Source organism: Chiloscyllium plagiosum, unplaced genomic scaffold, assembly GCF_037043375.1.
Source record: "Chiloscyllium plagiosum isolate Xiang-an unplaced genomic scaffold, Cpla_swu_hap1 HiC_scaffold_16, whole genome shotgun sequence".
Taxonomy (NCBI): Eukaryota; Metazoa; Chordata; class Chondrichthyes; order Orectolobiformes; family Hemiscylliidae; genus Chiloscyllium; species Chiloscyllium plagiosum.
Genome location: NW_028270154.1, coordinates 81,515,180 through 81,532,908, shown reverse-complemented (window position 1 = coordinate 81,532,908; position 17,729 = coordinate 81,515,180).

The following is a 17,729-nucleotide window of genomic DNA, read 5'->3' as shown; positions in this document are numbered from 1 at the left end:
GCAAAAGGATGCGATCAGTCAACTGGGATCAGACCTGTGTGGGCTGGTTCAGAAGCAATGTTAAAAAGCAATCACAAATCATTCAAGCTATTTGAGCATGCTTCATAAGAGAGTCTTGATAAAATGCATGTTGCTCGACGATAGTGTCACACATTGCCACCCTGGTTTTGGCTGCAGAATCAGATCATGTGAACTAAAAGTAGCCCAGGCAATCAAATCTGTAAGGCACTGAAACATTGCCTACTTGGGAAATCACAAAAAATCCTGGGAATGTTAGCAAGATGTCGGTAAAGTCCCTGACCATGAGTTGAAAAGCATTCATTAATTTGGCTGACATCAGAACCAGGTAAACATGCAGCTTCACTTAAGATGGCTATCAGATAAGGACAACTTCATAAGCTGACTGTCTCCAACTTATCCGGAGGTCATCTGACAGAACCTCAGAAAATGCAGACAACCCAAGATCAGTCACATAAGAAAAGCAATTTCAGAATACATCATTTGGAATTTACATCATGTAGGAGCAGTCAAAAAAGTCACTCAAGCAATTTGTCAGTTGTGAGAAAGGACAAAGATAGGGAATGCAAAATTCTCCATTCTGAATTATCTGAAAGAATTCCAGATTCTGGGAGCTGCATTGACACACATTTTCAAAAGGACCTCCTCAGGACACTTAAAGATCTATTAAATGTTGGGCAGAAAAATAAAACTGTCTTTTTAACTCAGCAGAGCTTGGCTGGGTGTGGCTTTAACTATTGGCAGAGTAAGCAAGGTGGCATGACTAAATAAGCCATGTGGAAGATGTAGACCTTTTAATCCACCACAAACCTATCCAGTAGATAAGGATCATCATAAGGACTATGATGCAAAAGCATAGGGATTGGTTTAGCTCGGTTTGCTGGGTTGTTGAGGTTAAAGGTTACCATGATGGGCTCTTCTCCCCTCACCTGAGGTCTAGTGTCCCTCAGGGAAAATCACCACCAGTTGCTTCTCTCTAATAAGAGAGCAGCTCCTATGGTCTGGTAAGACTATGGTGACGAAGCGAAAGGGCATTTGGCATTCCCATTTAACGATCTTAATGTGAAAGGTGTGCCAAGACGTCATTCAAGGTGGTGGCACCAACACAATAGGCCCATCTGCTCAAGGCCAGCCACATCCTTTTTTTCTCTCTCTCTCTCCTTCCAACTTTATTTCTTTTTTCTTCATCTCCATGATGTTGTGGGGTGGCTGCAATGACATCAGTGATGACCAGAGCAGGGGCTCCTGCCTCCACCTTTTGGAATTGGCGGCAAGGCATCAGCTGCAGTGATGAAGGAACGGGGGCTCCTTGGCAGTGGTAACCCCGGAGTGTGGGCTTTGCAAAAGTCCTGGAGCTGTATTTGGGACCCCAGCCAATGAAGATGACCTCTATTTAAGTCTTTCATTTTCTCTCTTTTGTACAGTCAATTTTTCTATAATGAGATGGTTGCGTTCTTGTGTAACCAAGAGTTATAGAAAAATTGCGCTTTAGAAACAGCACTTAAAGTTTTGGCGATGTAATTATGTTACACGTTTTAAAAGTTCGTGCTTTAGAAACAGCATTCTCAATTCATCAATGGCATTACAGCAAATTCGGGTTGACTAAACATGTGTTACAGCAGAACAATCTGCACCTCAAAATGGCACCATGCTGTGACAGCAGAACATTTCGCACTCTATCTTCCAAGGTATATTGACGATAAATTATGCATTCATTCATTCATTCATTCATTTCTTGTAAGCCACAAGCTAATACAAAACATGTAGCAAACTGGCAGCAACCAAGATGATGCCAGGCATTAGAAGTGAGGGTACACACTAAGTTGCCAATGCAGCACAGAGCATGGAAGGAGATCATGGCCAAGATTGAGGAAGTATTTCAAATTGTAAAGATTACCAGGAAAATGGCTGTAATCACACCATTTGCAACCATTAATAAAATGTGTCCTAGGTAAACTGGAAATCATACACAGAGGACTAAAGCTGAAAACAGCACAACTGCCAATATCCTTTCCCTGAGAATACTGAAGGGGATGTGCCTCCAACAATGGAAGGCAACCATCCCAAGGTAACTGCATACCATGGCTCCACAGTGATTCATTGCATTAGTGTGGTAACACTGAAATTCCGGCACAGTTAATTAGCATGGTTGTCACATTTCCTTTATCTCATTGATACGTAATGTCCAACAAAGCAGGCTTACCATGGTGCAGAGACCTTTGGCACATTGCTTCCCATAGAATTAACAGGATACCAACTGTAAAACCAGATATCTGAAACGACTATATTGAGTCGGTAACGAAAACGGAAAATGAGGAAGAAGCTCAACAATTCTGGCAGCATCAGTGCTTAAAGAAGCAAAGGTCACATTTTCAGTCCAATATGACTCTACTGTGGAACTCTGAAGAAGTCCCAAAGAAGAGTCATATCAGACTGAACTCTGCTTCACACTCTACACATGCTATCAGACCTGTTGGGTTTCTCCTGCACTTTCTGTTTTTATTTCAGATCTCCAGCATTCGCAGTATTCTATCATTGAGTTGAGCTCTGAACATCCAGTCGGGTTCAATACAATCAATAGTGGTACAGAAAACACTGATTCAGGCATACCAGCCAAACCAGCATAAGGAACCTTTGAAACCTCATTGTGTTCCTGGTGGATCAGAATTATGACGGATATATTTTTCCAAATTTTTGACAATGGCATGATACGTTGAGTGAAACCATGGCAACATTACGGAAAAAACTTACACCATACAATCCTAATGCAAATGGAAGGTTTTCAAATGTGGAATCTGAACATTGCCCTGTGCAGGTCATGACAAAGAGAGCCAGCACACAATATAATTGAGCAAGGAAGTAGTATTCCTCTAAATCAAGATCCCTGGGATAATGGGCAGGGATCACAAAGAGTTTTCACTCTGACCATAGTCGATCAGACTGTCACAAAGCACCTCCACATTCCAGCTGCGTAAACTCATAAAGTTATAAACTCACAATGCACAGAAGTTGTTGAAATATTAGGGCACACTTATTATTATGAGTGTAATCTTAATTTTTTTAAAAGCATGGATGTTGTGGTATGTCTTTAAGTGGGAATGTCTACAATCCATGCATATCTTCAGACAGGACATGATCTATTACACAGATCTGGGACAGTAATCGGAATGTGTTCAAGCAAGGTGCACTACAGCAATGTGGATATCCTGCTGTAATCTTTGAATGAAGTACTCGCAACTCGTACCAGTCTTAATTGGAGTAATTAGTGAGCTTGTGTTTGAGGGATAGATGGAAATAGAGCATAAACTATCCTGAGGAACCCTTACAATGATGTTTTGGAGCTAAGATAATTGACTTCTAATAACCACAATTATCCTTCTTTGTACTAGATATGACTCAAATTTTTGCAGAATTTTTCCCCAATTCCTATTGATTCCAATTTTCCTAAAGCTCCTTGATCCCATGAAAAGTCAATTGGCATCTTGATATCAAAACCTCTTGATTCACCTGTGGAACTCAGCTCTTTGTCCCATGCTTGGGTTTTAATGAGGTCTGAAGTAATGTGTCCTTCCAGAATCCAAACTGAGCAAAGGTGAGACGGTTATTGCTGAGTACGTGTTGCCTGATAACACTTTCATCACAGTGCCAATGAGGCCTGATGGCGCAGTAATTGGCCAGATTAGCTTTGTCTTGTCGTTTGAGGCCTGGACTATCTGTTGCGTTACTGAGGAGATGTCAGTGTTGAACAGTATGTTGGAGAGCTGGGTTTAAGATAACAGCTAGTTCTAGAGCACAATAAAGTAATGCTGCTGGGCTGTTACCAGAACCATAACCTTTCCTGTTCCATACACTCAGCTATTTCTTGAGAAGACATGAAGTAAATTGAATTGGTTGAAGACTGGCATCTGTGATGGCAGGGACTTCAGGAGAAGCACATATCCGCTTGGCACTTTTAGCTCACGATACGTCTCTTCTTCCCTCTACACCCATATACTGTGCTGCACTGTCATTTTGGATGGGATGTTCATGTTCCGCGCCAATGGTTGATTAATTCTCTACCACCATTCACGACCGGACATAACAGGACTACAGAGCTTTGATTTGATCCATCGATTGTGGCCTCACTTTGTTCTGTCTACAGTATTCTGTTTCTGCTGATTAGCCTGCGTGCCATTACATGTGGAGTATTGCCAACTTGACGGCTCATTATTTGGCTTCTAGTTGTTTTCCATCAATCCATAAGGTTATAAGAATTAGGAACAGGAGTAGCCTGTTCAATCCTTCAAGCATTTTCCACCACTCAACAGGATCATGATTGATCCGAAATTCCTTACATCCATTTTCCTGCCTTCTTCCCGTAACTCTTGATTCCTTGACAGATCAAGAATCTCAGCCTTAAAGAATACACAGCCCCACAGCCCTCTTTGGCAAAGAGTTCCAAAGACTCACAATCCTCCTATCCCTGTCCTAAATTGGCAAATCTTTATTCTGGGATTATGTTCTTGGACAGAGCATTCATCCCTGTACACATTAGTGTTGATCCTTTGCCTTGCTGGCAATGGTAGAGTGGGAGATATGTTGGATCATGGGCTTAAACTTTGTGTTTGAATACAACTATGCTGCTGTTCAGATTTAAGCTACAAGCCCTATCTTTAACCTATCCCATGTGGCATGATGTAGTACCATACAATGCAATAGAGGATGGCTTCAGTGTGAACACAGGGTCATGTCTCTACAAAGACTATGCAGTGGTCTCTTCTACGAAACTAATCCTGGATAGATGGAACTGCAACAGGTACATTGGTGAGAATTAGGTAAAGTGGATTTTTACATTAACCTCGTTCTCTTACATTCCAGACTGGACCTATCACAGCCTGTATGTCATTAAGGATTAGCAAGGTTAGATCTCATGAAATACAGGGAGAACTAGCCATTTGGATACAGAACTGGCTCAAAGGTAGAAGACAGAGGGTGGTGTTGGAATGTTGTTTTTCAGACTGGAGGCCTGTGACCAGTGGAGTGCCACAAGGATCGGTGCTGTTTCCTCTACTTTCTCCACTCCCGGCACCTTCCCCTGCAACTGCAAGAAGTGCAAAACTTGCACCCACACCTCCCCCCTCACTTCCCTCCAAGGCTCCAAGGGATCCTTCCATATCCATCAGAAATTCACCTGCACCTCCACACACATCATTTACTGCACCTGCTGCACCCGATGTGGCCTCCTCTTTATTGGGGAGACAGGCCGCCTACTTGCGGAACGTTTCAGAGAACACCTCTGGGACACCCGCACCAACCAACCCAACCGTCCCGTGGCTGAACACTTTAACTCCCCCTCCCACCCCGCCAAGGACATGCAGGTCCTTGGCCTCCTCCATCGCCAAACCATGGCAACATGATGCCTGGAGGAAGAGCGCCTCATCTTCCGCCTAGGAACCCTCCAACCACAAGGGATGAATGCAGATTTCTCCAGCTTTCTCATTTCCCCTCCCCCCACCTTTTCTCAGTCCCAACCCTCAGACTCAGCACCGCCTTCTTGACCTGCAATCTTCTTCCCGACCTCTCCGCCCCCACCCCCTTTCCAACCTATCACCCTCACCTTAACCTCCTTCCAGCTATCGTATTCCCAACGCCTCTCCCCCAAGTCCCTCTTCCCTACCTTTTATCTTAGCCTGCTTGGCACACCCTCCTCATTTCTGAAGAAGGACATATGCACGAAACATCGATTCTCCTGTTCCTTTGATGCTGCCTGACCTGCTGCCCTTTTCCAGCAACACATTTTTAAGCTCTGATCTCCAGCATCTGCAGTCCTCACTTTGTCCAAAGCTGGATGGGTCCAGTGTTATTCTTATTATAGTTTTACTCCAACTGAGTCAGATAGGCCATTTCCGAGGATGATTAAGTGTCAACCATATTATATATAGGCCAGACGGAGTAAGAGTGGCAGATTTCCTTTCCTAAAGGGGATTAAGTCAATGAGATGGGTTTTTACAATACTCTCGCAGTTTCACTGTCACCTTACTAATATACACATTTTATTCCAGAAGATAGAATCAGCACAAATTATCAAGTGACATTACTTAGGCAATTGAATTTACATTTTCCAGCTGCCAATCAACTCACAAGTCCAGATTATTAGGTTCTAGATTACCAGTCCAGTAATGTAACCACAATGTTATCGTACACACACAAGCTACCTCTTCAAAATTATTTGTTAAATAGCGATAAAATTATATGTAAAATGTGTATAAAATTAAATGCTAAATGGGGTAAATTTAAATGCTAAATGGGTATAAAATTATATGTTCAATGGGTATAAAATTATATGTTAAATGAGTTTAAAGGTATATATTATTAAATTTAAATGTTAAATGGGTATAAAATTATATGTTCAATGGGTATAAAATTATGTGTTAAATGAGTATAAAGGTATATATTATTAAACAACCACCATGGTATCATACATGCACAAACTGCCTCTATAAATTGTATGTTAACCGAAGGCCCCATTTCCCTCTCAGATGAGTGACAAAGATCCCAGAGGGTGTTTTCTAAGAAGAGCAGGCAAATTTTGCCTTGATGTACTGGCCAGTCTTTGCTCCTCAACCAAAACCATTCTCATTTCCATTTGTGGGAGCTTGCTGTGCACAAGTTACATTTCCGACATTACAACTTTGACTACAATTCCGAAAGATGCTAACTAATTATAAAATGCTTTGTGGGTCACCTATTGTCATTGTTGCAAGTTAATTTAATCTTTCTTTTCCTCCGCCCTGCTTTTCTCTTCCTCACTTTTGTTTTGTTGCTGTAGACAGCGTTGTGTTTCTGAAGAAGTGTTACTGTGCTCCACAAGAACATCAAATTTCAAACCATTGCAACATTTATACCCCAAAGAAAAAGGGAGCTAATTGGTGGGCAGATTGACTCTGGCTGGGTCACTGTGATGGTTGTTGGTATGTCAATTAATATTACAATGTTTGAATATGTTCCTTTTGTTTGTAGGAGAACAGGTCCCTGTGTATGAATAGGTTTCACTTCCAGCAAGTGCAAATAAGCCATAATATGAATTCAAATGAGTATCTTAAGTTGATTATTGGTGTGGCTATGAATACATTCAAGATTGTTCAGTAGTTGTTGCCCAGTCGCAGAATAATATCTTGAGTGGATATTTTGTTTCAGGTTTTGTAAACATGGTTGAGAATGGTCTTTACTTTGCCTATTCAAAATAACAGGCTATGTGACTCAAACAGCCAATCGCTGTACTTTATGACCAATGTACAGGACTTTCCTCCTCCTGCCTGAGAACCCACAATTCACTTTGAGAGATTTCTTACAGAGACAATATTTAAAATGAGACCCTTTCTACTTATTGTATCACATGTCACAGAGGCATTGGACAATAGGGATTGATTGCATGGCTCCCCTGGCGGTGAACTGGATACGACTCTCTGGACTAGAGGCAAGTCCCGGCCTGGAGGCCATCACGAGGGCGTGAATCACCGTCGTGGGTAGGCCAGGCCTCTTGTGAGCTGGAGGCGTGGGTCTAGACGCTGTTGCTAGGAGGTGAGGTCCCTTTGTGAACTGGAGACTAGGCCTCGTACCAAAGCCCAATGTGGTCTGGAGGTTAGGTACTTGTACGGACTGGGGTGGAAGAACAGTTAATTGCGAACTTTCACTTTTATCTTTTTAATTTTCCTTTTTATCCTTATGCTAGACTTGTTATTTACAGGGCATTCTGGTATAATGCGTGACAGTTGTATTCCTCTGTAATCCTGCGGTATAGAAAATTGTGCTTTTGAAAACTGTAATAGAAGATTATGCTATGGAAAATCACTATCCATTCAGTAAAAAGTTTACGTTATCCAAAGAGTGACCACAATTTGTCAGTCGCGTTATAGCCCATCCATATTGACAAAACGCGTGTTACACTAGAATATCCTGTTTTATCTTTTCTATTTTGTACCAGATACTTAAGTATCTGTACCTCTCTATCTGGTACCTAAGATGGTGCCGTAAGTGGAAACTTGTAAGCTTGTAACTCATCTGCATATGTGTGACAACAAAGCTGATAATTCTGAAAAGGAGAATTATATAATTCACTCCTATTTCAGACTATATTGTGGGAGGTACTGGAAAAGCTTTGGAACTAAACTGTGGTAACTGAGGAGATGACAAAGGGACACATAGTCAGGTTAAATCTGTCTATCTTACTAGACTAGACACTTGCGCAACTGAATTGAATCATTTCTTGTCATGTGTATCCAATCCAAAATACAGTGGAAAGTGTATACTGTCACCATATATAGGCGCCATTCACATTAACCTAAAATCTAATTTTAAAAATAAAGGAGGATGACTTAAAAAGAGTCGACTTTTCCTAATCCTCTCTGGGTTACACCAGCCCTTGCCATGTTGCTGCCAGAGTCTGGCTCTGGTCTATGCCAGTCCACATCGTGCTGCCAGAATCTGGCTCTGGGCTAACCAGCCCACACCGTGCTGCCAGAGGCTGGCTCTGGGCTATACCGGCCCACACTTTGCTGTGTCCAGAGTCTGGCTCTGGACTAGACTATCCCATATTGTGCTGTAACCAGAGTCTGGCTCTGGGCTATACCAGCCCACACTGTGCTGCCAAAGTCTGGTTCTGGGATATACCAGCCCACACTGTGCTGTGTCCAGAGTCTGGCTCTGGGCTATACCAACCCACACTGTGCAATGACCAGAGTTTGGCTCTGGGCTATACCAGCCTACTTTGCGGTGTCCATCTCTGGCTCTGGGCTATACCAGCCCACACTGTGCTGTGGCCAGCTCTGGCTCTGGGCTATACCAGCCCACACTGTGCTGTGTCCAGCTCTGGCTCTGGGCTATACCAGCCCACACTGTGCTGTGGCCAGCTCTGGCTCTGGGCTATACCAGCCCACACTTTGATGTGTCCAGAGTCTGGCTCTGGTCTATACCAGCCCACACTGTGCTGCCAGAGTCTGGCTCTGGGCTATACCAGCCCACACCGTGCTGCCAGGGTATAGTTCTGGGCTATACCTGCCCATGCCATGCCACTGCCAGGGGACCATGCCACGCAGAAGTGAGAGTCCCGCTCCAGTCTTTCCAGGCCGGCTGTCACTGTGGGCACTCTGCCTCTGAAAAATGCCACCGTCAGTCCGGAGCCTATCAAAGACATCTCCCTTACCGAAGAGCTCTCCTTATGAGTGTAAACTAAATAAAACTGAGAAACAGAAGACTGGGAGAAAGGCAGAATAAAAAGTGGATGAAGAGGACAAGTCAGTGCACAGGGGTCTGGATGTTTCCTACTCCACTGCCGCCAACCTAAATAACAACTGGGAACAGCAGCAGAAGTTCAAACTGGAAATGACAATTAATAGTTAACTACAGCAACGAGGAAACAAATGCAAACAAAAATCCTTAACACCATTTATTAGCAGGTCGATGAGAGATACAAACCAAAGGTCTTTTTGCAAGACTGAGCTGAGACAAGCAGAGAAACCTTTTTTTATTGATAACTATGTTGATATATTCCATGGAGAGATTAAACACAAGTGGATGTAGTGCGTCTCTTCAGCACATACATATTGATAGAGATTGAGAAGCAGGATTTTCTCACAGTTCTTCCATCTACTATACAGTCAGGGGAATCGGATTTGGTGGACTGAGACATTGGGGTTACACACCATGAAGCCCAATAATTATGAGTTCACACAGCCCAATGACAGTTTCTATTAGTCATTATTATTTGCTGTCCATTCCCAGTTAGCCACACAAATCTGGTGACTCACAGATTGAACCACACTGCCATGCTACAACATCACCCCATTGCAGTTCAAACAAGATAGCTCATCGGTGTGAGTAATATTGACCTGAGATGATGAGTCATTTGAGCAGGTAGACCAGCTCCGTGAGTGAGGTTTGGTTCCTCCCAATGCCCTAGTCACCATTGTTTGTTCTGTTTGTGCGTTTCCCTTCCTTTTCTCGATTTTGCCCAAATTCCTTTCACCTCAGAACTTTGGCATGTGGAGCTCCTCACACCATGTCCAAATGAAGCTGACTTTGGTCGGGTCTCAGGTCCCACCAAGCACACTGCTGCCAGGCATAACCTGACCATTTGCTGTATTGATGTCTTGCCAGTGGAGGGCAGGTTCAACCCATTGATGTGCAAAGACAGAAGCGATCCCAAAGCCAAATCCTCAAATGGAGATGGATCCTAATACAAAACCTGGATATATTAAATGAAAACAAAAAATGATGGAGACTTACTCAGGTCAGGCAGCATCTGTGGGGATCAGTTTAATGATCTCTCACTCTTTAATCCCATTACCGACTGCCACTTACACATTCATAGAATAATCTTGCTGTTCCTTGTTGTATTAGCTACTAATCTATTCCTGTACATTCTCCTCATCAGTCATTTCATTTTTCAGTTCTGTATTTTCTGTGTTCAGTTGGTTCTGTACTCCAACTTATCACACTATCTTAATTGCTTGTTTAATCTCTGCATCTTCTGTTATCCAGGATCTTCTAACTTGAAGGGCCCTTCCTTATTCATAGAGTCACACAGCATGTGTGACTTTTGTCCAACTTGTTAATGCTGACCAGCTTTCTAAACTAAACCAGTCACACTTGTCTGCATTTGGCCTGTCTCCCTCTAAATGTTTCCTATTAATGTACTTATCCAAATGCCTTTTAACTGTTGTGACTGTATGTGAATCTGCCACTTCCTCTGGCACTTCGTTCCACATAAGAACCACCTTCTGTGTGCAAACATTGCCCTGCAGGTCCTTCTTAAATCTGTCTCCTCTCACCTTGAAAATATGCCCCCACCAGTTTTGAATTCACTCTCCCTCGGGAAAAGACCTTTCTTATTCATCGTATCTCGGCTCCTCATGAGTCACTTAAAGTAGAGGAATTCCTAATTTCAATTAGGAAGAAAACGTTCGTCTTTCTTGCAAGTGGGTTGGAATATGAGAATAAGGAAGTTCTGCTGCAATTAGCATAAATCTTTGTGAAGAATACGCCCAAAATATTGTGTACCGCTTTTAATTCCATACCCAAGGAAGGAGAGACTTGTATGAGAGGATGGCTGATTCCTGGATGAAATAACAATCCTATGCAAAAAGACAGCAGAATGGACCTAAATTCTCTAAGATCGTCTCATTGAAACATAAAATTCTGAGAACATTTAACCATAAGAGCATTAGACCATAATAAATAAGAACAGAAGTAAACAGTTCGGTCCCTTGACCTATTCAGTAGGATCATGGCTGATCCAACATTCCTCACTTCCACTTTCCTGCCTTTTCCCCATAACCCTTGACTCCCTGACTGATGAAGACTCTATCTATCTCAGCCTTAAATATGCACAAGGACCCTGCCCCTGCAGTTCTCTTTGGCAAAGAGTTCCTCAACCCGCTGAAGAAAGTCCATCTCATCTCAGTCTTATATTGACTCTTCTTTACATTGACACGATGGTCTGTGACCTAGAGTCTCTCATGAGTGACAACACAATCTCACCATTAACCCTCATTGTCATGGAGATTTTACCCCAGTGATCACTTTTTAAGATTTCCCATTGCCTTGAATTGTTTTATTCACCATTTCCCATTCAATCTATCATGGCCAGATGCCCTTTCAACTCTCTGAAATGAACACTGAACCAGCTGATGCTTTTCACGTTCATTCCTAAACCGAATGATGTTGTGATAACTGCCTGCCACATTTCCCCCAATTCAAACATACTCCGATTACACTCATCGAATGATATAGCACTGATAGAGACCATTTGACCAATGGCTTGGCGAGTTTATTGGTGGAGATGTCTCACAGCACCCCATTTCCCTATTCCTTTCCTTATCCCTGTAAATATTTCCTACTTTAGAAAGTCATTTCTAAATATGTTTCTGCCACCTTTCCAGGCAATACAGTTCAGCACAGAAAAATTCACTGTGCAAAGTATTACCTCATGTCACCACTTGTTCTTTTGTCTTAGTTCATTCTCAGAATAAGATCCCGTCGGTTCCTCTTTGGGGTAGAAACATACTAAGTTCATTTGGATAATACTTCAGGAATTAGTGTCCTTTACACTGTTATCCTCCTAATCTATGTTTGAAAAATTGAAGTCCCTATTAATCACCATTCTATAGACGTTGCATTTTTCAGTATTTAGTGGCATCTAGAATACCATCTAGCAGTGTTGCAACCTCTCTGTTACTCTCACTTTATGATCAAATAGATTCTGAGAGCAAACATAGTTCTGTGAAATCTTCAGCCACAAACACAGTTTGAGAGAGCACGGTGAGAATAGTATTGCCAGTGGTTCTTCTGGCCATTAACAGCTACTCGACTAATGGCATCCAGTGGAAGCAAGCATTATTTGCACAGTCTCTTGGCTCATGGGTCTCCATTATGGATGTCCTTGTGTTCCAAGAGAATGGAATACATTTCATTCTCTTCACAAGGATTGTAGGAAACCAGAGGGTGGTGACTGGATGACAAGGGCTAGCCACTAAAAACATGGCTCATGACTTCAGCCCATGTTCATACAGGAAGGATATGTACACTAAAAACTCTACTGCCTCACAGAATGTGATAGACCGTTAGGCAAGGTTTCTGCCTCCTAGAGATGCCACGAGTAAAGGGATACATCAAGATTAATCATGACCTCTACTTAGAATCAAATAAGCCCTACTGTATGGAAACAGACCCTTCGGCCCACCAGCTCCACACTAAGCCTCTGGAGAATATCCCACCCAAATCCGTTCCTCTTTACTCTGCATTTCCCCTCACTGATGCACCTAACCTACACATCCCTGAACACTACGGGCAATGTAGCTTGGCCAAATCACCTAACCTACACATCTTTGAACTGTGGGAGGAAACTGGAGCACCCAGAGGAAATCCACACACAGGGAGAATGTGCAAACTTCACACATACAGTCACCCAAAGCTGAGATTGAACCCGGGTCCCTGGCACAGTAAGGCAGGAGTGCTAACCAGTGAGCCACCATGCCACCACAAATGACCTGATGCAGACTGCACAAGCTTACCATAATGACAGCACAGGGCTTGCCATAATCTGAATGCTATCTTTTGGCTTATAGGGCAATTGGACCTGAGAGATCATCCATCAGCCACAGCATTGTGCATAGAGCCAGACATGCTCCCAAGAAGGTGGCTTTAACTTTTATGTTAAAAAGGGGAGGGTTCTGAGGTCTGTTCAAAAATTATTTCCCAGCTGGAACCCAAAAATCTTTTACACTGAGAATTGATCTGAGCAGTGGAACAAAAGAAATGAAGGGCTTCGGATTCCACCATCTTTAGGGTCAGTTCTGGTGCAGGATGCGGTTGAAGCAGGTGAACAGGCTACACCTCAACAGGACTAGGAGTCTCAGCTTTGGAGCTTAAGCCTGTTCGAGACGACTGAGAGACATTTGGTTGCCCAACTGAGAGTAAGAGAGAGGTGACTGCTGAATACTGACCTGCTGAAACGCATTGCTCAGGGAGAGAATTTGAGTGAATTTCACAGACATAACAGAACACCGAGATGAGGAATTCAAGAGGAGGAGGAAGGAGCAGAACCTATGGTAGAACTGGAGGGCATATTTTTAAGGTGAGAGGGGAGACACACAAAAAGATGCAGAGGGGCAATTCTTTTCAAACAGGGGGTGATGATAGTCTGGAATGGGCTGGCCAGGGGTGGTAGTGGGGACGGGTATAATCTTGTCATCTAAGAAGCATTTGGACAGGTACATGGATGGAATAGATATGGATGGATTTAGACTAGATTAATTGTGAAAACTGGGCTGCATGGACAGGTTGGGCCAAAGGGCCTGTTTCCATGTTGTAAACCTCTATGACTCCATGACTACAAATGCTCCCATTGACAGGTTTGTGGTCAAAGTTGACTTGTAAATTATCCTTTAGGCTTCTCTCACACCTACTCATGCATCCTCAGTTTATAGGTAGAGGGGGTGTCTCTCTGAAGCAGGGCTGAACGAAGCACAGAAGTCCTGCAGCCCAACATAGATTGCTTCTTAACCCTGCTCGCTCCTTATTCAGCCTGTGGTCCCTCCCATTAGACAGCTTTGTTTCTCTGCCTCCTTGATTGTGTGGGAGAGGGGGACGAAGAGGGAAGTAGTGACCACGGCTTGGCTATATCACAGCAGAAACAAAAAAAAAACTTCTATTACGAACGAGTCAAGTTGTGAGACATCTTCTGGGAACTGGATGAATTTTTGCCCAGCTTCGTTTGGTGGTAAACCATTGTTGTTTCAAAATGTGTCGAAACTGCAGTTTTGTGGTAATTCCCAAAGTTCCTCATATTAAATGCAATGTTAGATTGTGTTGGTTACCAATAGCCCTATCAAAGACAGGTTGTCCCAATTACTCATCAAGTAAATTCAAACAAAAACGACTCGGTCTATAATAGTCAATTAATCTATTCACACATCCTGACTGTTTTTTTTGCTCAGTGGTTTACTTTTTAAACAGCTATCAACTGAATTGTTTTTCATCAGATAGGGAAGGTGATCATAAACCCGCAGAGGTTGTTTTATAGTCAAGATGCATTTTCTAATTTGATTATGCCTTTGCTTAATGTGACCATGTGAGGCAAACTGAGTGACCACTGTTCCATCTCTCCAGTTGACTTTGGTGGAAACTAAAATGTGCAGAGATGGGCTCCTGACTATCGTACAAAGTCAAGGTCTCGTGCGATGGAAGTGCCTACCGTTAAAGAGTATGTTCAATATAACGGAACTGCTGGGCTGTGATCGAACCATTGGAATGGAGCTGTTGGACATCCTTGACGTGGTTACTCTCTTGTACTGGGCATTCTGCCATGATGTCAAATAGAAATGAGAATTGTGAGGAGTTGCCAATCAGATGCTTTGGAAACAATGGATATGGCAACCGTCCAAATGGTGTTCAAGATGGCCAAAGTACCAGTCGGTGGATGATTATTTCCAATGGAACCCCTTCTGCGATGCTCCATGCCATTCCCTCTCCATAATTTGTGACTGAGAAGGAACTGAGAGCTGGCCTGGCTCAAGGCCCTTCAAGCTTTATTGTGTTCAGTTTTCTGAACTCGCATTAAAGATTTCCCATTAAAAATGGCAGAGAGCTTTAAATCAGGAGTATTCCCCTTAGGTTCACTGGGAGATGATTAATTAACTCATAATGTCTCTGTGGGTAAACACAGTGCCCAAGGTGGTACAGATCAGGAATGTCCCATGTTTAATGCTTGCTCTGCACTGACTCAGCTCAGTTCAGCCAGGACGAGGGTACAAAAAAGTGGATATTACAGTGACATCAATGTTCCTGGGGAAAGGGAGGGAAAGTATCAATTAAAGCTCCCTCAATGTATTCACTCACATACGTTGTCCCCCAATGAATAAATCATTACATAATGAAATTCTTATCCTCGTGTTCAAATCCCTCCATGTCCTTTCCACCTCCCTTTCTCTGTAAACTTCTCAAGCCCACCAATGCTTCAAGAATTCTGTCTCCCTCCAAATCTGACTTCCACTTTATCACTCCCATCCTATCCCCACCATACTATTGCCATTGTCCACCACCATCAGTTGAGTTGTTTCTCATCATTTTAGGGAAGGTGATGGTAAACCCGCAGAGGTTGTTTTATAGTCAAGATGCATTTCCTAATTTGATTACATCTTTGCTTAATGTGACTATGTGAGGCAAACTGAGTGACCACTGTTCCATCTCTCCCAGTTGGTAGAAACTAAAATGTGCAGAGATGGGCTGCTGACTATTGCACAAAGTCAAGGTGTCGTAGAACGAAAATGCCTTCCGTTAAAGAGTATGTTCAATGTTGTGGAAATGCTGGGTTGTGATCGAACCGTTGGAATGGAGCAGTTGGACATCCTTGATGTGGTTACTCTCTTGTATTGAGCATTCTGTCATGATGCCAAATGGGAATGAGAATTAGCAGGATCTTCCCACTCGAACCAAAGAGCGTGGGTTCAAGTCCGACTCACACAAAAATGACATTCTGGTAAGATGCACTGAAAGAATGCTAGGAAGGTGTGTCTTTGAGATGAGATGCTCAAGATGAGGTCCCATTTGTTTTGTCAGTTGGTAGTCAAAGATTCCTTGCAGACAAGCAAGGGATTTGTTTTGTCAATTTTGATCTTTGATCAGCAAATTTTCTGATCATTATCACATTGCTGCATGGGAATCTGCTGTGTACAAATTTGCTTTATATTTATTCTATCTCAGGAGGTTGGTGTGGTTAGTTAGGCCAGTATTTGATGCCCATTCCTAGATGCCTTGAAGAAGATGGTGGTGAGTTGCTTTTTGAATTGTCGTTGCCTTTGGGATGTAGGGAGACACTTGTGGTGACAGTGAGGTCTGCAGATGCTGCAGATCAGAGTTGAGAGTGTGTGTTGCTGGAAAAGCACAGCAGGTCAGGCAGCATCCGAGGAGCAGGATGCACACGGTGCTGTTCGAAAGAGAAATCCAAGATTTTCACCCAGTGACAATGAAAGAATGGCAATACAGTTCCAAGTCAGGGTTTTGTGTGGATCGGGGGTGAGTACGCAGTTGGATGATTCTCCCATGTATCTGCAGCCCATGTCTTTCTAGGTGGTGGAGGTCATGGATTTGGAGAGAGAAGGCACTATTGCAGTACATCTTGTTGCTATGTACAAAGATTCAAAACTTGCAGAGGCAGCAAATAAATTCATCTTTAAATCATCATGTACTCCTGAGGAAGCATAGACAGGGTAAAAATTCAAGAATGGTTAGACCGTGCAAAAGATTGCTTTGCATTATGGCACCTCTGTTCCGGGCTGACCTCTCGTGAGTGCAGGTGTCTCTTTGACAGCGGGAAAGGAGTGGAGAGTTTGAGTAGAAAACTATCAGGTGAGGAAGAGGCAGAGGCAGTTTAGAAGAATAAGAGGAGATCTAACTGCACTATATAAGATGCTAAAGGAAATTGACAAAGTAGACATGGAGAGAATATTTCCCCTGTGGGTCAATCTAGAATGAGAGGTTATAGTTATAGGCTAAGGGGTAGCAGATCTATAACAGAGATGAGAAGGAATTATTCATCTCATAGGGTCATGAATCTGTGGAATTCATTGCCTCTTGAGTGTGATGGAAGCCGGGACATTATGTCAATTTAAGGAGGAGATAGACACCTTTTCAATTAGAGTGGTTTAAAGGGTTACAGAAAGCCAAGACGAAAGTGGAGCTGAGGCTGTGATGAGATCAGATGTGATCACGTGCAATGGTGGAGCGTGTTGAATGGCTTCCTCCTGGTCCTAGTTCTATGAGTGGCTGTGTTTGTGTGGGAGCATGTGTTTTATGTCTGTGAGAGAGTGTGACTGACACACTGAGGAAGGAATGGCTATTGGAGGGGATAGGTTGGCCTCTCAGGGCAATTATAAGAAAGGGAGAGAGATGGTTTGGGTACACAGGCAACATTGATCATATCTCATTGTCAAACTCATATCTTATTTATTTATAGTGTAATAGAGATGTACAGCACGAAAACAGACCTTTCAGTCCAACTCATTAATGACGACCAGATAGCCCAACCTAATCTAGTCCCACCTGCCAGCACCTGGCCCATATCCTTCCAAACCCTTCCTATTAATATACCCATCCAAATGTCTTTTAAATGTTGCAATTGTACTAACCTTCACCATTTCCTCTGGCAGCTCATTCCATACACGTACCACCCTCTG